Source organism: Bufo bufo, chromosome 2, assembly GCF_905171765.1.
Source record: "Bufo bufo chromosome 2, aBufBuf1.1, whole genome shotgun sequence".
Taxonomy (NCBI): Eukaryota; Metazoa; Chordata; class Amphibia; order Anura; family Bufonidae; genus Bufo; species Bufo bufo.
Genome location: NC_053390.1, coordinates 375567921 through 375590305, shown reverse-complemented (window position 1 = coordinate 375590305; position 22385 = coordinate 375567921).

Below are 22385 nucleotides of genomic sequence, written 5' to 3'. Positions count from 1 at the left end.
ATGACCTATCTTTACGATACTGTAGATCAGGGGTCTCCAAACCCCGGCCCGCGGGCCACAACCGGCCCGCTTGTGCGTTCGATCCGGCCCGCCCGCAGCTGGCAGGTTGCAGGAACCAAATCCGCACAACCGCCCATGCTGTCACGCTTGTGTTGTGTGTTCGATTCCGCGCCCGCCCGCAGCTGACAGGTTGCAGGAACGAAAGCCGCACAACCGCCCATGCTGTCACGCTGTGCTTTTTGATTGGCTGCTGGGACCGCCGATGTCCCGGCAACCAGTGACGTCACAGGTGCGGCACCTCCCCTCTTCCCGCCCGCTGTTTGAAATAACAAATCCACGTGTGTAGCAGCGGGCGGGAGTCGGGACTCAGGAGTCCAAGAAGAAAAAAAAAAGAAGAGGAGCAGAAGCCGGCTACAGCGGAGGCAAGTGTTGCACAACGCTGATGGGGACACAATGGGGAACGCTGACATTGCTGTGCTGCGCTGATGGGGACACAAGCTGCTGAGGACACATACTGATGGGGATATTGCTGTGCTGCTGGGGACACTGCTGATGGGGACTTTGCTGTGCTGATGGGGACATTGCTGTTCTGATGGGGACACCGTTGATGAGGACACGGGTGTCCCCATCAATGGTGTCCCCATCAGCACAGCAATGTCCCCATCAGAGGTGTCCCCATCAGCGATGATGGGCACACTGCTGATGGGGACAATTCTGTTCTGATGGGGACATTGCTGGGGACACCGCTGTTTGGCACACTGCTGATGGGGACATGGGTGTCCACATCAATGGTGTCCCCATCAGGATAGCAATGTCCCCATCAGCGGTAACCCCATAATCGATGTCCCCATCAGCACAGCAATGTCCCCATCAGAGGTGTCCCCATCAGCGGTGATGGGGACACATGCTGCTGGGGACACCGCTGACAGGGACATTGCTGTGCTGATGGGGATGTTGCGGTGGACACTGCTGATGGGGACATTGCTGTTCTGATGGGACATTGCTGGGGACACCGCTGATGGGGACATGGGTATCCCCATCAGCGGTGACCCATCATCGGTTTCCACATCAGCACAGCGGCGTCCCCATCAGCAATGATGGGGACGCTGCTAATGTGGAAACTGCTGATGTGAACATTGCTGTGCTGATGGGGACATTGCTGAGGACACCGCTGATTGGCACACTGCTGATGGGGACAAAGGTGTCCCCATCAATGGTGTCCCCATCAGTACAGCAATGTCCCCATCAGCGTCCCCATTCTGATGGGGACATTGCTGTTCTGATGGGGACACCACTGATAGGGACACGGGTGTCCCCATCAACCGCGTCCCCAAAGGCAGTGTCCCCACCAGAGGTGTTTCCCCATCACCTGCTAATGGGGACTCCGCTGATGGGGACATTGCTGTTCTGATGGGGACATCATTAATGGGGACATTGCTGTGCTGATGCTGACATTGCTGTTCTGATGGGGACATTGCTGTGCTGATGGGGACACCGCTGATGGGGACATTGCTGTGCTGATGGGGACACCGCTGATGGGGACATTGCTGTGCTGATGGGGACAACGCTGATAGGGACACGGGTGTCCCCATCAATGGTGTCCCCATCAGTGGTGTCCCCATCAGCACAGCAATGTCCCCAACAGCAGCGTCCCCATCAGTGGTGTCCCCATCAGCACAGCAATGTCCCCAACAGCAGTGTCCCCATCAGTGGGTGTCCCCATGATGGGAATATTGTTTTTCTGATGGGAATATTGTTTTTTTGATGGGAATATTGTTTTTTTTATGGGAATATTGCTTTTCTGATGGGGACATTGCTGTTCTGATTTGGCCATTGCTGTTCTGATGGGGACACCGCTGATAGGGACACGGGTGTCCCCATCAATGGTGTCCCCATCAGCCGCGTCCCCAACAGCAGTGTCCCCATCAGTGGTGGCCCCTATCAGCTGCTAATGGGGACTCCGCTGATGGGGACATTGCTGTTCTGATGGGGACATCGTTGATGGGGACATTGCTGTGCTTAAGGGTGACACGGCTGATGGGGACATTGCTGTGCTGATGCTGACATTGCTGTGCTGATGCTGACATTGCTGTGCTGATGGGGACATTGCTGTGCTGATGGGGACATTGCTGTGCTGATGGGGACATTGCTGTGCTGATGGGGACATTGCTGTGCTGATGGGGACATTGTTGTGCTGATGCTGACATTGCTGTGCTGATGGGGACATTGCTGTGCTGATGGGGACATTGCTGTGCTGATGGGGACATTGCTGTGCTGATGGGGACATTGCTGTGCTGATGGGGACATTGTTGTGCTGATGCTGACATTGCTGTGCTGATGCTGACATTGCTGTGCTGATGCTGACATTGCTGTGCTGATGCTGACATTGCTGTGCTGATGGGGACATTGCTGTGCTGATGGGGACATTGCTGTGCTGATGGGGACATTGCTGTGCTGATGGGGACATTGCTGTGCTGATGGGGACATTGTTGTGCTGATGCTGACATTGCTGTGCTGATGCTGACATTGCTGTGCTGATGGGGACATTGCTGTGCTGATGGGGACATTGCTGTGCTGATGGGGACATTGTTGTGCTGATGCTGACATTGCTGTGCTGATGGGGACATTGCTGTGCTGATGGGGACATTGCTGTGCTGATGGGGACATTGCTGTGCTGATGGGGACATTGCTGTGCTGATGGGGACATTGTTGTGCTGATGCTGACATTGCTGTGCTGATGCTGACATTGCTGTGCTGATGGGGACATTGCTGTGCTGATGGGGACATTGCTGTGCTGATGGGGACATTGCTGTGCTGATGGGGACATTGCTGTGCTGATGGGGACATTGCTGTGCTGATGGGGACATTTTTGTGCTGATGGGGACACCGCTGATAGGGACACGGGTGTCTTTGCGTTGTTTTGCTAAAGTTTTTTCTCTTTTGTTCTCAGTCATATCATGCTGATTACAAAAACGATCCATGTAAAATATATACATTTAATTTAATACATAACTGATTTTTTTTTCCGGCCCCCGAATACTTGTAAAATCTTCAATGTGGCCCTCCTGTTGAAAAGTTTGGAGACCCCTGCTGTAGATCATCAGCATTAAGCCATTGCAGAACTCCTTAACCCCTTAACACAAAATGATGCAACTGTATGTCATTGATGTGTGCAACACATATCTAACATTTTTGGCTCTATACACCACCACAATGGATTTGAAATTAAACAAACAAGATGTGCTTTAACTGCAGACTGTCAGCTTTAATTTGAGGCTATTTACATAAAAATCAGGTGAACAGTTTGCATATGTGCCTCCCACTTGTTAAGGGACCAAAAGTAATAGGACAATTGGCTTCTCAGCTGTTCCATGGCCAGGTGTGTGTTATTCCCTCATTATCCCAATTACAATGAGCACATAAAAGGTCCAGAGTTCATTTCAAGTGTGCTATTTGGATTTGGAATCTGTTACTGTTAACTCTCAAGATGAGATCCAAAGAGCTGTCACTATCAGTGAAGCAAGCCATTATTAGGCTGAAAAAACATAACAAACCCTTCAGAGAGATAGCAAAAACATTAGGTCTGGCCAAAATAACTGTTCTCCTTTATTCATCAGTACACCGTCTTCGTCAAAAAATGGGTACTTGGGACATTATTAATTGAGGGGGGAGGCTTTGTTGTAGTTCTACTGGAGCTATATTTATCAGATCCCTTACCTGAATTAGCGGGGATGGGAGTGGGAAACCCCAGTCAGAGTTTTGAAACCATTTCCAAACTTCAAGTGCAGCTTTAATGACAGGATTGGGTTTGGAGAAGAGGTTTATATGGTTTGAGTCTCCAATCAAGAGTGACCTGAATGAAAAGTGAAAGATTGAAGATTCCATCTCGACCCAGGATTTGAATGCTGGATTACGAAACCAGTCTAGTGCTCTGGCCAGGTGAATGGCCTTATTGTAAAGTTGTGGGTTTGGCAGACCAATGTCTACCATATCTCTAGGCCTTTGGAGGGTTGAGGTTGCTAATCTAGGACTTTTCTGTTTTCATAGATATCTACGGATGTGTTTTGTTAAAGCAGTGAAGAAACTTTTTGGTATTGGAATAGGGAGTACTTGTTGTAGGTAAGTGAATTTGGGAATGACCAGGGAGGTGATTAAGTTCTTCCTACCAAACCATGAGAGAGTCTGGAGATCAATTTGAGTCATTTGTTCTGTTACCGTTTGGAGGAGAGGGGTGTAGTTAAGTCTGAAGAGATCATAGGGATCTGGACCTATTTTAATCCCCAGGTACGTGATATGTGGGGAGACCCAGTTAAAGGGAGATGTGGTTTTTAGGGAATTTGTTACAGATGGATGGAGGCCAACGCCCATGAGCTGGGATTTATTCATATTTATCTTAAAATTTGATATTGGGCTGAATTTTTCAAGTAAATTGTAGATAACAGCTAAGGAAGACTGCGGATTCGTAGTTAGAATCAGCAAGTCATCGGCAAAGGCGGCCGTTTTTTGTTCTTGTTTTCCCAATTATAATTCCAACTATTTTAGGTTCTTGTCTGATGGCTTGGATAAGTGGTTCCATAGTCATGACAAATAGTAGGGGAGATAGGGGACATCCCTGTCTGGTTCCATTACAGATACCGAGGGGGGGGGGGGGGGTAGAGTCATTTACCAGCACTGATGCAGAGGCATTTGTATACATGCAAATGTGGCAAATATGAATGGCATTGGAAGGTCAAAGCTTATCATCGCATGGCACATGAAATCCCAGTTGACCCTGTCAAATGCCTTTTCTGCATCAGTGCTCAGCAAAGCAAGAGGGATGGAATTCTTTTAGCATGGAAAAGAGCATTAATAATTCTCAATGAGTTATCTTTTCCCTCTCTACCCTTGATGAAACCCGTCTGATCTTTGTGTATCAGAGAGGGGAGGAAAGGAGAGAGACGGTTAGCAAGCATTTTGGCCAGTAATTTTAAATCTAGGTTTAACAAACAGATAGGGCGATAACTTGCACACTGGGCAGGGTCTTTCTCCTCCTTGGGCAATATGGTAATATGGGCTCTAGTCATATCTGGTGACAAAGGTGAACCTTGGAGGGCTAGGTTGCATAAAGGTATGAGGTGGGGGATTAGGGATTTGCTAAAGGTACAGTAATATGGGACCGGAAGTCCATCAGGGCCTGGGGCTTTCCCGTTTGGAAGACTGCAAATAGTTTTTTCAAGTTCATCGTAGCTAAATGGTGCGCTGGGGAATAATTTTTGGGCAGCATCCAGTTTTGGAAGGGAGATAGATCTAAGGAAGGAATTAATCTGGTCCGAGATGGTTATATTGGCCTCCTCAAGGGGGAGTTGGGGGATGTTGTATAGTGTCTGGTAATATTTTTGAAATTGGGTAGCAATCTCCATGGATGTTATGGCTGAACCACCTTCTTGTTTATGCATTCTAGTAATGTATTTTTGAGCTTTCCTCTTTTTTTTTTATCAAACTCATCATCAGTTTGGAGGCTTTATTGCCATGAGCAAAGTATTTGAATTGGGAGTGTAGAAAGTATTTGGCCGTTTTGAGGTTGAGAAGATTTTTTTGTTGAGATCTGAGATCATTAAGTTGGGAAAGCTCTGATTCTAATAAGGATTTTTTGTGAAGGCCCTCAACCCTTTGAATTTCTGATAGGAGCATTTCCATCTTAGCCATCCTTTTCTTTTTTAAGTGTGTACCTAGTTTAATAAACTGGCCTCTGATAAATGCTTTGTGGGCATCCCACACCACATGAGGAGATGTTTCGGGAATGACATTCAGAAGGAAATATTCATCCAGAAGGTTTTGTACTTGGGCTTTAAGATCTAGAATGGTGATTAATTGTTCATTCAATCTCCATTTGAATGTTTTGGCGGCATGGATGGGGGAGTTAAGGGATAGGTCAATTGGGGTGTGGTCTGAAAGGTGAATGGACCCTATTTCAGCTTTAGCGCAGAGCTGAAGGTGTTCTCTGGATATAAGTAGATAATCAATTCTATGGTAGGATTGGTGTGGGTTACAGTAAAAAGTGTAATCCCTACCAAATGGATTTAGGATTCTCCATGCATCATCTAATTGGGAGTTGTGAAATAGTTTTCGGATAGCCCTGATTTTTTTGGGAGAGGGGGGATTGTTGTGAGGAGTCGTCTAATAGGGGTTCAAGTGAGATATTAAAGTCTCCACCCATAACTACTATGCCTTCTTTGAATTCTTCTATTAGTGGGAGGAGTGTTTTAAACCACTGGCACTGGCGGGAATTGGGAGCATATATGTTGATAAACGTATACATCTGATTTGCAAGGGACCCCTTCAACAGTAAATAACGACGTTCTGGGTCGTGTGACTGTGAGCAATACTGGAAAGAGCTCCCTTTCTTGAAACCAATACTAACGCCCATGGAGGCTGAGGAGTCGGAACCACAGTGATACCATATAGGGAAGTTAAAGTATGAGAGGTTGGGGTATGATCAAATTTGAAATGTGTTTCTTGAAGAAAAATTACTGAGCTACCAATTTTCTTTAATTTGGAGAAAATTTGAGATCTTTTGGAAGGTGACTTAAATCCCTTAACATTATATGAGGAAAAACGGAGGTCAGTCATTACTCATACATTGTGGGATCCAAATGTGCTGAGGAAGTAAGATATGGATGTGGGTTCCAAGTGTCCAGCGTCCATACCACCCGAAGAGAGACCATACACTGAATTCACATATCTGACTCTTACCATAGTACCTAACTATACCCTTAACAACATTATAGGAAGGGAACATATAGCCCAGAATATTATCTTGGACATTGTGAAGTAGAGAACTTTTAAAACTTTGTAAAAATAAGACTTATAGAAAGGCTCCAGTTTCTGAGGAACTGGAAAAAAGTGAGTAGAGGGGGAGAGAGAACTTGGTTCTTTGTTGTATCACCCTTGGTTAAGTTTGGTAACTATTGAGTATACAGATGTCAGGGATCGGAGGGAGACATACTATTAGTAAGGTGTAGATGGAGGTAAGTGACAGGGGAAAGATTTAAAGTATTTAGATATAGAGAGAGATATAACACTTAAATATTTATATTAATATGTAATGAAAATTGGCATGAAAATCTTCATTTCACTATAGGCAGGTGCCTTGGAGTCGAACCCGGGGTGTTCCTTCTGCTTCTTTGGGATTTTGGGGTGTGTTGTCTTTCCCATGGCTCCTCTTGTGGAAGGATCGGTAAGTCCGATAAATCCTGGATAGGGTCCCAATTTTGGATGTCCAAAGGGCCGCATCCCAGGAGGTCGTATGCTGTTTCAAGGTCTTGGAAAGATGTTATAGACAGTCTGCGGCCTTCAAACATAAAGGAAATGCCAAAAGGGAAAGACTATCTATAGATTATTTTATTGGCTCTGAGCCAGTCGGTTAGTGGCTTGATAGCTCTTCGTTTTTTCAGAGTGGATTGAGCCAGATCTTGAAAGACTAATATGTTATTGCCATCCCATTGAATGGAGCTGCTACACTGTGCTTTGAACATAATCGCCAAGAATTTGCAAATCACGTCTCTAGGCGGTTCGGAGGGAGCAGGTTTTGGTTTTAAGGCTCTGTGGGCCCGCTCTAAGATAACTTTGTGTGCCGTATCAGGGCCTAGGAGAGACAGGCAGATCTGTACTACAGTGTTGGAGAGATCTCCTGCAGCTACAGACTCTGGTATGCCGCAAAAACGTAAGTTATTGCGCCTACCTCTATTTTCCTGGTCCTCTATGGCAGAATACATGGCGTTCAAGTTATTTTGAATCGCATGGAAGCTTTGTGACACCGCCTGTTGATGCTGAATAACATTCGTCTGGGCTTCTTCCAGGGATTCAACCCTTTTGCCTATTTTCCTCACGTCCTGTTTGATGAATGATAGATCCGTACTGATCTGTTCAAGTGCCGAGGCTAATGAAGAGGCTAGGGCTTCTCTCAGGTAGGAGCGGGAGATAGGCATGCAGTCTATGTCATCTCCGGCATCCCGGTCTTGTGTTAGGTGTTCCGCCTGTCTGCGGTGCGGGGCGCGAGGAGTGTCCGGCGCCATCTAGTTTTCTATGGCAACAGCCGCAGCGGCTGCTTTCTTGATAAATTTGTCCATTTCGCCATCACTTGTAGGTGCTTTCTGTTGTCCGGCGACTTCTCCAGCCTTTGAGCCACCTATCTTGACCATTTTGGTTACCCCACGCTGTGATTACAAGCTGTTAGGGTGATGTGAATAACGGAGCAGTTGGTTTATACAGCCATCTCGTTGCGGCGCAGGCTCCGCCCCCGACTGCTGATGAATTCTGAAGTGTTTCGGACAATATTATATGCTCATATTCAGCCAAATGCTCCAGAACTCATTGGACGGCGCTTCACAGTTCAGATGGACAATGACCCAAAGCATACTGCAAAAGCAACCAAAGAGTTTTTTAAGGGAAAGAAGTGGTATGTTATGCCAAGTCAATCACCTGTCCTGAATCCGATTGAGCATGCATTTCACTTGCTGAAGACAAAACTGAAGGGAAAATGCCCCAAGAACAAGCAGGAACTCAAGACATTTGCAGTAGAGGCCTGGCAGAGCATCACCAGGGATGAAACCAGCATCTGGTGATGTCTATGTGTTCCAGACTTCAGGCTGTAATTGACTGCAAAGGATTTGCAACCAAGAATTAAAAAGTGAAAGTTTGATTTATGATTATTATTATGTCCCATTACTTTTGGTCCTTTAACAAGTGGGAGGCACATATGCAAACTGTTGTAATTCTTACACTGTTCACCTGATTTGGATGTAAAACCCTCAAATTAAAGCTGACAGTCTGCAGTTAAAGCACATCTTGTTCATTTCATTTCAAATCGATTGTGGTGGTGTATAGAGCCAAAAATGTTAGAATTGTTTCGATGTCCCGATATTTATGGACCTGACTGTATGTGAAAGGAAGCTATCTTACTTCAAACAGTTATTGTCTGTGCACAGGAGACTCACATTAAGGAGAAAGATGCCCATAGATTGCCCATTTAATTACTGTTACATTTTAATCCCACTAAAGATTAGTGAACCATTTAAGTTTTTTTTCAGGTCCGGTTCGCAGATTTTTTTTTTTTTTAAAGTTCAGTTCGGACCGAACCAAAGTTGCTCCAATTAGTTGGTATATAACCCCAACGTTGCATTCTAGGATGAGCATTCTCGACCTGTGGTCCATTACCTGCCCCATGTGTGGTGCCACGATCAGCTGCAGAGGCCCGACTGTTACTGACAGACGGACCCCTACTGCATCCACCAGCATCGATGATAACACAGATGCCAGTGGATTAACCCCTCATATGCCGTGGTCAGCACTGACCGCATCATATGGGAGGTTCATGCTACCTTTTCTGATCCATCGGGTCATGATGGTTGCCATGACAGCCCCAAAATCCGCGGGGCCCGGCAGCTACGGAGGACTATGAGGCCCAGCCCCCATGTTGGGTGTCATAGGCAAACTATGAGTGTATTACACTGTGTAATAATGTAATAGTCAATTCAGTACAATACTGATATATTGTACTACATTGACACAGGGATCAGACCCTGTAATGTTAAAGTACCAAAGTGGGACACAGATAAATAATATCAATAAAAAAGTTAAATAAAGGGGTTGTCCGAGAAGTTTAAAAAAATATAATATAGCACTGAAAATCTGATATATAACTGAGCTAAGCAAGTTTTATGCAAAAAAAAATATATATATTTCCTCATTTCCCTGGTTCTTTTCTGGCCCTTTGTTTACATGCAATAAAAACAATCTCTGCCCCTCCCCCGCTCTGCTAAGGGAGTGGATACAAGAGCTGCCCTGAGTGACATGTCTGCCTGCTGGGACACTCTGCAGCATGTTGTATGTGTAGGACCACAAGTCCAACCTGTATAATGACACTGCTAAGGGAGTGGATACAAGAGCTGCCCTGAGTGACTTGTCTGCCTACTGGGAGACTCTGCAGCATGTTGTATGTGTAGAACTACAAGTCCCACTTGTATAATGACTCTGCTAATACACACAGGATCTTCCCCCTACCTTCTTGTGCAATGCTCTCTCTAGTATGAGCTCCTGTGCCCAGAATTGTCTCCTCACTGCCTGCAGAGCTGTGCAGCTGAAGGGGTTAAGAATCCTAACAGAGAGTAGACGGCAGTGAAGGGGGGCGTGGCCAGCACAGTGACGTCTCGTTTACAGGCTTGTAAACGACCTTTATCAGAGCAGGGAGAGAAGCTGACATCACAGGTCATGTGACCCTCAGTGAAATCTGAGAAACCAGGCACTGGAGATAAAGTGAGTTAATTGGAAAGCTGTTACATTTGCTTAGTTAGGAACATAGAAAGAACAAAAAAAAAAACTCGGATAACCCCTTTAAATAAAAGTGTTTTTAACAAATAAAAAAATGAAAGTTTTAAGTTAAAAAAAAAAACAAACTGCTCAATAAAAATATCACAAAATGGTACCAATCAAACCGACATCCCATCCCGCAAAAAATAAGACTCTAACTAAGACAATCGGACAAAAATAAATAAATAATGGATATGGCTTTCAGAAAATGGAAACATAAAAACACGATTGTTTTTCTTTAAAAAATGCTTTTAATGTGTAAAACCCCAAAAATTGTCATGACAGGTGGTAGGGATAAGTGCTGCCCTAAACTCCATCCAACCTCTGTCCCTGCCTACTTGCACGGCCCGTCCTTACCGACGGCGTACAACTTGGCGGTAGTCGCTCGATTAGATACGTGCAGGGGCCTAAGAAGGTAAGAGGAATACCGTAACAGAGTCAGGCAAGCCAAAGTCAACGTCAGCAGGTCACGCAGGTACACAGGGAGCAATACAATAACGAGGTCAAAACACAATCCGGAGTCAGAAGCCAAGAGGTCACGTCAAATCCAGGGTGGTCACATGGTCGAGGTCAAAAACAGAGCCGAGGTCCAAGAACACAGAAATGCACAATAGGAAACTGCTGGTGAAGGTAGAAAAACAAAAACAAAAAAGATGACCCAGAGAAGGGTGAAGGGCAGTGCCCACCCAATGCATCCACACAGGACACACCAAGAGTATGACTCGGCAAAAGCTCCCGAGTAGAACAGCAGAAACACAAAGAAAAGGAGCTCATAATACCAAAGGAATAATACATTTTATTAAAGCATGATTAAATTGACATAAATAGAAAAAGCAAATGAATATGATGCCGTAATCATGATGAAAAAAGAGCGGAGGACAGAAAAAGAAAAGCGCCACCCCAGGAAGAGGGCACACAGATCAAAAAAGTACATGCAATGTATCTATGGAGCATGGGAATGAATGCTGGGTGCAATGCCCAACCCATGCAAGAATGATAAGACCAATAAATGCCAGGTGAGACAGTGGTCGACACATACAATCCTGATGGCAATAAATGGTGTGCAGACACAAGTGAAGGTGGAAATATGCTGCAAGCCAACCAGTGGAGGACCAGGTGTAATAAAACAACAAGGTCGAGTGTAGAGTTGAGCGAACACCTGGATGTTCGGGTTCGAGAAGTTTGGCCGAACTTCCCCGAAAATGTTCGGGCTCGGGATCCGAACCCGACCCGAACTTCGTCCCGAACCCCATTGAAGTCAATGGGGACCCAAACTTTTCGGCACTAAAAAGGCTGTAAAACAGCCAAGGAAAGGGCTAGAGGGCTGCAAAAGGCAGCAAAATGTAGTTAAATCCCCTGCAAACAAATGTGGATAGGGAAATGAATAAAAATAAAAATAAAATAAATAAAAATTAACCAATATCAATTGGAGAGAGGTCCCATAGCAGAGAATCAGGCTTCATGTCAGCAGAGAATCAGTCTTCATGTCATAGCAGAGAATCAGGCTTCACGTCAGCCAAAACTGGAACAGTCCATTGTCATATATTTAGGCCCCGGCACCCAGACAGAGGAGAGAGGTCCCATAACAGAGATTCAGGCTTCATGTCAGCAGAGAATCAGTCTTCATGTCATAGCAGAGAATCAGGCTTCACGTCAGCAAAAACTGGAACAGTCCATTGTCATATATTTAGGCCCCGGCACCCAGACAGAGGAGAGAGGTCCCATAACAGAGATTCAGGCTTCATGTCAGCAGAGAATCAGTCTTCATGTCATAAGAGAGAATCAGGCTTCATGTCAGCCAAAACTGGAACAGTCCATTGTCATATATTTAGGCCCCTACACCCAGACAGAGGAGAGAGGTCCCATAACAGAGATTCAGGCTTCATGTCAGCAGAGAATCAGTCTTCATGTCATAGCAGAGAATCAGGCTTCACGTCAGCCAAAAATGGAACAGTCCATTGTCATATATTTAGGCCCCGGCACCCAGACAGAGGAGAGAGGTCCCATAACAGAGATTCAGGCTTCATGTCAGCAGAGAATCAGTCTTCATGTCATAGCAGAGAATCAGGCTAATTGCTAAGTTGGGAATTGTATTTCAACCCAGAAGAAAAACTGTGCTTTGGCGGACACTAAATAAATTGACCAGCCTCAGCAATAAACACAGATTTAGCTGAATATAAATTGTAGGCCTATTATTTAGGCGCTGGATGACAGGTATACGTTTACGGACAGAATTAGACTTGGAGATGCACGGTAGCGTTTGAAGTTATTGAGAACGACCCTATCCACTCCTTCAATCTAATATACCCTTTTATGGATAGATTTAAACGTGGCCTGATACAGCACAAACCACTGATTTAGGGAATTGCTAATTTGGGAATTGTATTTCAACCCAGAACAAAAACTGTGCTTTGACGGACACTAAATAACTTTACCAGCCACAGCAGTAAACACAGATTTATCTGAATATAAATTGTAGGCCTATTATTTAGGCGCTGGATGACAGGTATACGTTTACGGACAGAATTAGACTTGGAGATGCACGGTAGCGTGTGAAGTTATTGAGGATGACCCTATCTGCACCTTCAATCTAATATACCCTTTTATGGATAGATTTAAACTTGGCCTGATACAGCAGAAACCACAGATTTATGGAATTGCTAAGTTGGGAATTGTATTTCAACCCAGAACAAAAACTGTGCATTGGCGGACACTAAATAACTTTGCCAGGCACAGCAGTAACCACAGATTTAGCTGAATATAAATTGTAGGCCTAGTATTTAGGCGGTGGATGACGGGTATACGTTTACTGACAGAATTAGACTTGGAAATGCACTGTAGCGTGTGAAGTTATTGAGGATGACCCTATCCGCACCTTCAATCTAATATACCCTTTTATGGATAGATTTAAACTTGGCCTGATACAGCAGAAGCCACTGATTTATGGAATTGCTAAGTTGGGAATTGTATTTCAACCCAGAACAAAAACTGTGCTTTGGCGGACACTAAATAACTTTACCAGCCACAGCAGTAAACACAGATTTAGCTGAATATAAATTGTAGGCCTATTATTTAGGCGCTGGATGACAGGTATACGTTTACGGACAGAATTAGACTTGGAGATGCACGGTAGCGTTTGAAGTTATTGAGAATGACCCTATCCGCACCTTCAATCTAATATACCCTTTTATGGATAGATTTTAACTTGGCCTGATACAGCAGAAACCACTGATTTAGGGAATTGCTAAGTTGGGAATTGTATTTCAACCCAGAACAAAAACTGTGCTTTGGCAGACACTAAATAAATTGTCCAGCCACAGCAGTAACCACAGATTTAGCTGAATATAAATTGTAGGCCTAGTATTTAGACGCTGGATGACAGGTATACGTTTACGGACAGAATTAGACTTGGAGATGCACGGTAGCGTTTGAAGTTATTGAGAATGACCCTATCAGCACCTTCAATGTAATATACCCTTTTATGGATAGATTTAAACTTGGCCTGCTACAGCAGAAACCACTGATTTAGGGAATTGCTAATTTGGAAATTGTATTTCAACCCAGAAAAAAATATATCCTTTGCCAGACAGCAAACAGTATTACAATTGGCTAGCCACAGCTGAAACACCTGATTTAGGGTACAGCTATTTTGGCAATTGTATTTCACCCCTCAATAAAATAGCAAGCACAGCCAAGCCCCTGATGTAGGATATAGCGAAAAACAACAACACACTATTGATGGTTAAATGTACTTGGTGGCAGCTTGTGCTGGCGCACCACAAGACACAAAATGGCCACCGATCACCCCAGAAAAAAGTGACAGAAAAACGCTCTGGGCAGCCTTAAAACAGTGAGCAATTAAATAGCAGAGGTTGAATGATACACAGCTGTACATCGATCACTTCAGTAATTGCTTTTGAAGACTAAATCACTGCCTAATCTCGCCCTAACAGCAGCAGCTGCATCCTATCCCTACACTGATCAGAGCAGAGTGACGTGCGGCGCTACGTGACTCCAGCTTAAATAGAGGCTGGGTCACATGCTGCACTGGCCAATCACAGCCATGCCAATAGTAGGCATGGCTGTGATGGCCTCTTGGGGCAAGTAGTATGACGCTTGTTGATTGGCTGCTTTGCAGCCTTTCAAAAAGCACCAAGAAAGCGCCGAACACCGAACCCGAACCCGGACTTTTACGAAAACTTTTACGAGAACTATATAGTTCGGGTTCGCTCATCCCTAATTATAACAGATAAGCGTATTCGCTTGTCCACTGTCAATGCTGACAGGTTGACTCAGATAAAATGAACAAGGCCTGGATTGCTTCTGACTTCTCAACTCCACCAGAGGAGAGCTGAGCTGATGATGAACGTAAAGGCAATTTTAATCTATTATTTATAATGTACTCATTAGGCCTCATGCACACGACCGTTGTTTGATTCCGTGTCCGTTGCGCCTTATACTGTAGTATATTCCCATGCACCTTTTCCACCACAAAAAAAAGAATATATGGTTGAATCTTGTTTTCGCCTCCTCCTCCAAATTGTATATATTCCCTCCACTCTAATTTTTTTAATAAGGTCAGCTAAACTGCAGGCCCTCAACTCAAATTTTTTTATTGGGTCAGCTGAACAGCATGCACTCGCATATAATGTTTTAGAGCGTCAGCTCACCTGCAGGCACTAATATATAATGTTTTACAGAGTCTGCTCATCTGCAGGCACTAGCATATAATGTTTTAGAGCGTCAGCTCACCAGCAGGCACTCGCATATAATGTTTTAAATGGTCAGCTCAGCAGTAAGCCCTCACATATAATGTTTTACAGGGTCAGCTCATCTGCAGGCCGTCGCATATAATGTTTTACAGGGTCAGCTCACCTGCAGGCCCTCGCATATAATATTTTAGAGCATCAGCTCACCAGCAGGCACTCGCATATAATGTTTTAGAGCGTCAGCTCACCAGCAGGCACTCGCATATAATGTTTTAAATGGTCAGCTCAGCAGCAGGCCCTCACATATAATGTTTTACAGGGTCAGCTCATCTGCAGGCCCTCGCATATAATGTTTTAGAGCGTCAGCTCACCAGCAGGCCCGCGCGTTATATGCATTTTAGACAACACAGATTACTGGTTGTTCACCCTTCTCGACTAGAGATGTCGCGAAAAAAAAATAATTCTGTTCGCAAATGGCGAACGCGATTTTTCCGCAAATGTTCGCGAATGGGCGAACCGGGTGAACCGCCATAGACTTCAATAGGCAGGCGAATTTTAAAACCCACAGGGACTCTTTCTGGCACAATAGTGATTGAAAAGTTGTTTCAGGGGGACTAACACCTGGACTGTGGCATGCCGGAGGGGGATCCATGGCAAAACTCCCATGGAAAATTACGTAGTTGACGCAGAGTCGGGTTTTAATTCATAAAGGGCATAAATCACCTAACATTCGTAAATTGTTTGGTATAACGTGCTTTAAAACATCAGGTATGATGTTGTATCGATCAGGTAGTGTAAGGGTTACGCCCGCATCACAGTGACAGACCAAATTCTGACAGACCAAACTCCCCGTTTAACGCACCGCAAACAACCGCAAACAGTCCATTTGCACAACCGCAAACTCCCCATTTGCACAAGGTTGGATACCAAGCTAGCCATGTCCCGTTCCTCGTCCTCACTGACGTCATTGAAGGTCTCTTCCTCCACACAGCCATGTACAACACCAAGGGTCCCCGAAAGGTGACAACAAGCCCCTTGGGACGCCTGCTGTGGTTGGTCTTTCACCTCCTCAAAGCCACCTTCCTCCTCTTACTCCTCTTCTTCAGACTCCTCTCTCTGCGTTGCCGCAGGTCCAGCAATCGACGACGACAAGGCTGCTTCTGGTGGTGATGGTGACCACAACTCTTCCTCTTCATGCTCATCTACGGCCTGATCCAGCACTCTTCGCAGGGCACGCTCCAGAAAAAACGCATATGGGATGAGGTCGATGATGTTGCCTTGTGTTTGACTGACCAGGTTTGTCACGTCCGCAAAAGGAGTCATGAGCCTACAGCCATTGTGCATGAGCGTTCAGTAACGCGGGCAAAAAATACCCAGCTCCGCAGAGGCTGTCCTCTTTTTTTTAAATAAAAAATAATCTGTTCTTACCAGTTTAATCTCTGTTTTGTCCCCTATCAGGGGCCGGTGTGGTGTATGGAAAAGATTTTAGGAACTGGGAGATGGAAAAAGATGCTTGGTCGGTCCTCTTACTTCCAATTTGGCCCACTGCGCGTGCGCCGTGCAATGTACTGTGCTACCCGATATGAGTGGTATGTTAAGTAGTACTATTCCTATCAGTTTAATCCCTGTGTATGGAATAGAGTTTAGACAACCGCAAAGAGTTGTCAATAGTTGACACACTCATGACATAAATTTTATTCCTCTATGCGTCAATCTTGGTGTAGTGATGACTGTGCTCGTGCGCACGTTTGGGAGATTGCAGTCGATGGCGGTTTTTCAAAGCCTATGGTCGTGCTGAGGTAGTTCAGTGACAGTTAAGTGACCCAGAAAACAATGATGCTGCAGTGTGGGCCCATTGTTGGCCTAGTAGGCTTTAATGATCACCTTAGATGATCACAAAGAAAATTAATGTTTTTTCTATGCAAAATTATCCAGCCGATCGCTTTTGGTCTGTTCACAATGAAGCAACAACCTTATCATCTGGGGTGTGCCAACATTGCCATTGCCAACACACTCATAGAGGTGGTCGCTTCATTGTGATACGCAAGCCCCTTCACCACAACAAGGTAACGATCACGAAGGGGAATTGACACATGTATGTGCCTTTTCTTTTGTTTTGTTTTTGCAGCCACAGTGCAGTACCAGAGGCCAGAAAAATTAGGCATGTACACATGCCAGAAAAATTAGGTATTGTTGCAGTTTTTAGGCAGAAAGTGCACTAAAACATTGCGGCTTGAACCCTAGTTGGTGGCGGAGAAGTCACGCAAGTCATCCGGCATGCAGAGATTAAATACAGCAGCGTGTGGACCATTTTATAGCCCAAGGCATCTCATCAGGCCTTTTTTAGTCAAATGCATCCCCCACTGTCAGTCCCTTCGGGATCCATGCCTCATTCATCTTAATAAAGGTGAGGTAATCTAGACTTTTTTGACCGTGGCGACTTCTCTTCTCAGTGACAATACCTCCTGCTGCGCTGAAGGTCCTTTCTGACAGGACACTTGAAGCGGGGCAGGCCATAAGTTCTATCACAAATTGGGATAGCTCAGGCCACAGGTCAAGCCTGCACACCCAGTAGTCAAGGGGTTCATCGCTCCTCAGAGTGTCGATATCTGCAGTTAAGGCGAGGTAGTCTGCTACCTGTCGGTCGAGTCGTTCTCTGAGGGTGGACCCCGAAGGGCTATGGCGATGCGTAGGACTTAAAAAGCTCTGCATATCCTCCATCAACAACACGTCTGTGAAGCGTCCTGTCCTTGCTGGCGTGGTCGTGGTAGGAGGAGGATTACTTTCACCTCTTCCCCTGTTAGATTCCCATTGTGCTGTGACATCACCCTTATATGCTGTGTAAAGCATACTTTTTAACTTGTTTTGGAACTGCTGCATCCTTTCCGACTTCCGGTTATTCGGTAAAATTTTAGCCACTTTCTGCTTATACCGGGGGTCTAGTAGTGTGGCCACCCAGTACAGGTCATTCTCCTTCAGCCTTTTTATACGAGGGTCCCTCAACAGGCATGACAGCATGAAAGACCCCATTTGCACAAGGTTGGATGCTCATGTCCCGTTCCTCGTCCTCACTGATCTCATTGAAGGTCTGTTCTTCCCCCCAGCCACGTACAACACTAGGGGTACCAGATAGGTGTCAACAAGCACCCTGGGATGCCTGCTGAGGTTGGTCTTCCTCCTCCTCAAAGCCACATTCCTCCTCTGACTCCTCTTCCTCAGACTCCTCTTCCAGCGTTGCCGCAGGTTCAGCAAGCGATGCTGATAAGGCTGTTTCTGGTGATGATGGTGACCACAACTCTTTCTCTTCACGCTCATCTACGGCCTGATCCAGCACTCTTCGCAGGGCACGCTCCAGGAAGAAAACAAATGGGATGATGTCGCTGATGGTGCCTTCGGTGCGACTGACTAGGTTTGTCACCTCCTCAAAAGGACGCATGAGCCTACAGGCATTGCGCATGAGCGTCCAGTAACGTGGCAAAAAAATACCCATCTCCGCAGAGGCTGTCCTAGCACCCTGGTCATACAAATACTCGTTGACGGCTTTTTCTTGTTGGAGCAGGCGGTCGAACTTTAGGAGTGTTGAATTCCAACGTGTCGTGCTGTCGCAAATCAAGCGCCTCACTGGCATGTTGTTTAGCCACTGAATATCTGAAAAGTGCGCCATGGCCGTGTAGGAACGCCTGAAATGGCCACACACCTTCCTGGCCTGCTTGAGGACGTCCTGTAAGCCTGGGTACTTATGCAGAAAGCGTTGTACGATCAGATTCAACACATGTTCCATGCACTACACGTGTCAACTTGCCCAAATTCAATGCCGCCAACAAATTGCTTCCGTTGTCACACACCACTTTGCCGATCTCCAGTTGGTGCAGAGTCAGCCACTGATCCACCTGTGCGTTCAGGGCGGACAGGAGTGCTGGTCCGGTGTGACTCTCTGCTTTCAGGCAAGTCGTATCCGGGATGTGGAATAGCGTGACACTGTCGTATCCGGGATGTGGAATAGCCCCTGGGGAGCTGGGGGGTGCAGTTGATGTGGAGCAAGACGCAGCAGCAGAAGAGGACTCAGCCGAGGAGGTTAGCGAAGAGGATGGAGTAGGAGGAGTAGAGGAGGTAGCAGCAGGCCTGCCTGCAAGTCGTGGCGGTGTCACCAACTCCTCTGCAGAGCCACGCATTCCATGCTTGGCAGCCGTCAGCCGTCAGCAGGTTTACCCAATGCGCAGTGTACGTGATATACCTGCCCTGACCAGGTATCAGTGGTCAGATGGACCCTTGCCCCAACACTGTGTGCCAGACATGCCATGACTTCCTTTTCCACAATAGAGTACAGGTTGGGGATTGCCTTTTGTGAAAAAAAAAATTTGGCCGGGTACCTTCCACTGTGGTGTCTCAATAGCTAAAATTTTTTTGAAGGCCTCAGACTCCACCAGCTTGTATGGTAAAAGCTGGCGGGCTAAGAGTTCCGACAAGCCAGCTGTCAGACGCCGGGCAAGGGGGTGACTCTGTGACATTGGCTTCTTACGCTCAAACATTTCCTTGACAGACACCTGACTGTGGGCAGATGAGCAGGAACTGCTGAAGGTGAGAGGCTTTGAGTTTGTGTGCTGGTTGTACTCATCATGTGTTGATCCCATAGGCGTTTGTGATGTGAGATCATGTGCCTTCGCAAAGCAGTTGTACCTAGGTGGGTGTTGGACTTCCCACGACTCAGTTTCTTTTGGCACAGGTTGCAAATGGCATCGCTGTTATCAGAGGCAGACAAACAAAAAAAATGCCACACTGCTGAGCTTTGCAATGACGGCATTCTGGTAGTGGCAACAGCATGCGTTGATTGGCGTGCTGTCTGGCTAACCCCGGGTGCCGATACATGCTGTCTGACTGTGCCACTAGCTCCTTGTGACGACCTCACCCTGCTTCCCACTCGTCTCCTCCTCCTCCTCTCTGTCTCCCCATCTGAACTTTCCCCCTGTTCTTCTTCTCTTCGAGCGGGCACCCACGTGACATCCACGGACACATCGTCATCATCAACCACTTCACTTGTATCTGACAACTCAGTAAAGGAACCAGCAGCAGGTACAACATCATCATCATCACACCGTATGTCCATGTGTGTAATCCTGCCTGACTGAGACATATCCCTGTTATCTACATCCTCTGGCAATAATGGTTTCGCATCACTAATTTCTTCCAACTGATGTGTAAATAACTCCTCTGACAGATCAAGTGAAGCAGTTGTGGTGCTAGTGTTGGTGGGGGCGGCAGGCGGGCGAGTGGTAACTTGAGAGGTGCCCGAAGCTGAGCTGGAGGAGGATGGTGCGTCAAGGTTCCGAGCGGAAGCTGTAGAAGATTGGGTGTCCTGTGTTAGCCAGTCAACTATGTCCTCAGAACTTTTCGAGTTCAGGGTACGTGGCCTCTGAACACTGGGCATTATTCTAAGGCCAAAGGAAATCACAGCACCACGACCACGCGTCTGCCTGTCATTTTTTTTTTCAATTAGTTGTACTATGCGTGCAAGCTACTGTGACACCAGATATGAGTGGTGCAGCTGGGCACTGGCAGTAGTGGGCACAGTACACGCTGTGAGCCTGACACACACGCTTGTAGGCAACTGCAATTATATTACAGTGAAAAAATAGTTTTTTTTTTAAATGCAAGCTACTGTGACACCAGATATGAGTGGTGGCACTGGGCACTGGCAGTAGTGGGCACAGTACACGCTGTGGGCCTGACACAGACGCTTGCAGGCAACTGCAATTATATTACAGTGAAAAAAATTGTTTTTTTTTTAAATGCAAGCTAATGTGACACCAGATATAAGTGGTGGCACTGGGCAGTGGCAGCAGTGGGCACAGTACACGCTGTGGGCCTGACACACACTTGCAGGCAACTGCAATTATATTACAGTGAAAAAATAGTTTTATTTTGTTAAATGCAAGCTACTGTGACACCAGATATGAGTGGTGGCACTGGGCACTGGCAGTAGTGGGCACAGTACACGCTGTGGGCCTGACACACACGCTTGCAGGCAACTGCAATTATATTACAGTGAAATTTTTTTATATATTTTTTTTAAATGCAAGCTACTGTGACACCAGATATGAGTGGTGCAACTGGACACTAGCAGTAGTTGGCACAGTACACGCTGTGGGCCTGACACACACGCTTGCAGGCAACTGCAATTATATTACAGTGAAATTTTTTTTGTTTTTTTTAACTGCAAGCTACTGTGACACCAGATATGAGTGGTGCAACTGGGCACTGGCAGTAGTGGGCACAGTACACGCTGTGGGCCTGACACAGACGCTTGCAGGCAACTGCAATTATATTACAGTGAAAAAAATTGTTTTTTTTTTAAATGCAAGCTAATGTGACACCAGATATAAGTGGTGGCACTGGGCAGTGGCAGCAGTGGGCACAGTACACGCTGTGGGCCTGACACACACTTGCAGGCAACTGCAATTATATTACAGTGAAAAAATAGTTTTATTTTGTTAAATGCAAGCTACTGTGACACCAGATATGAGTGGTGGCACTGGGCACTGGCAGTAGTGGGCACAGTACACGCTGTGGGCCTGACACACACGCTTGCAGGCAACTGCAATTATATTACAGTGAATTTTTATTTTATTTTTTTAAATGCAAGCTACTGTGACACCAGATATGAGTGGTGCAACTGGGCACTGGCAGTAGTGGGCACAGTACATGCTGTGGGCCTGACACACACGCTGGCAGGCAACTGCAATTAGATTACAGAAAAAAAAAAAAAGCAGACTGATGTACTAGCCCTAAAAATGGCTTTTTGGGGTGCTGTCAGGACGCTGTCCTTACAGCAGATCAGATGAGTCTTTGAGGACTGGAGTGGACACTGAATACACTGGCCTAGCTAACGATTTCCCTATTAAATCAGCAGCAGCTGCACTCTCCCTGCTCTCACTAACACTGCAGCTTCCGAATGAATCTAAGATGGATGCTGTCCTTGCTTTTTGATAGGAGGTGGCAGGGTCTGGGAGGGAGGGTATGCTGCTGATTGGCTGGAATATGTCTGCTGACTGTGAGGTACAGAGTCAAAGTTTGCTCAATGATGACGTATAGGCCGCGGCGAACGCGAACAAGCGATGTTCGCCGGGAACTATTCGCTGGCGAATAGTTCGAGACATCTCTATTCTCGACCCCCGCTACAAAGAGAACTTCTCATCTCTCATTCCTCTTGTGGAGAGGACAAGAAAAACGGTGCTATACCAGAAGGTTTTTGTTGAAAAATTGCTCCAAAGTTGATAGGGCAGACATCCAAATGGATCGTCGCCGTCACGGGGACATGCGATCGCCTAGAAG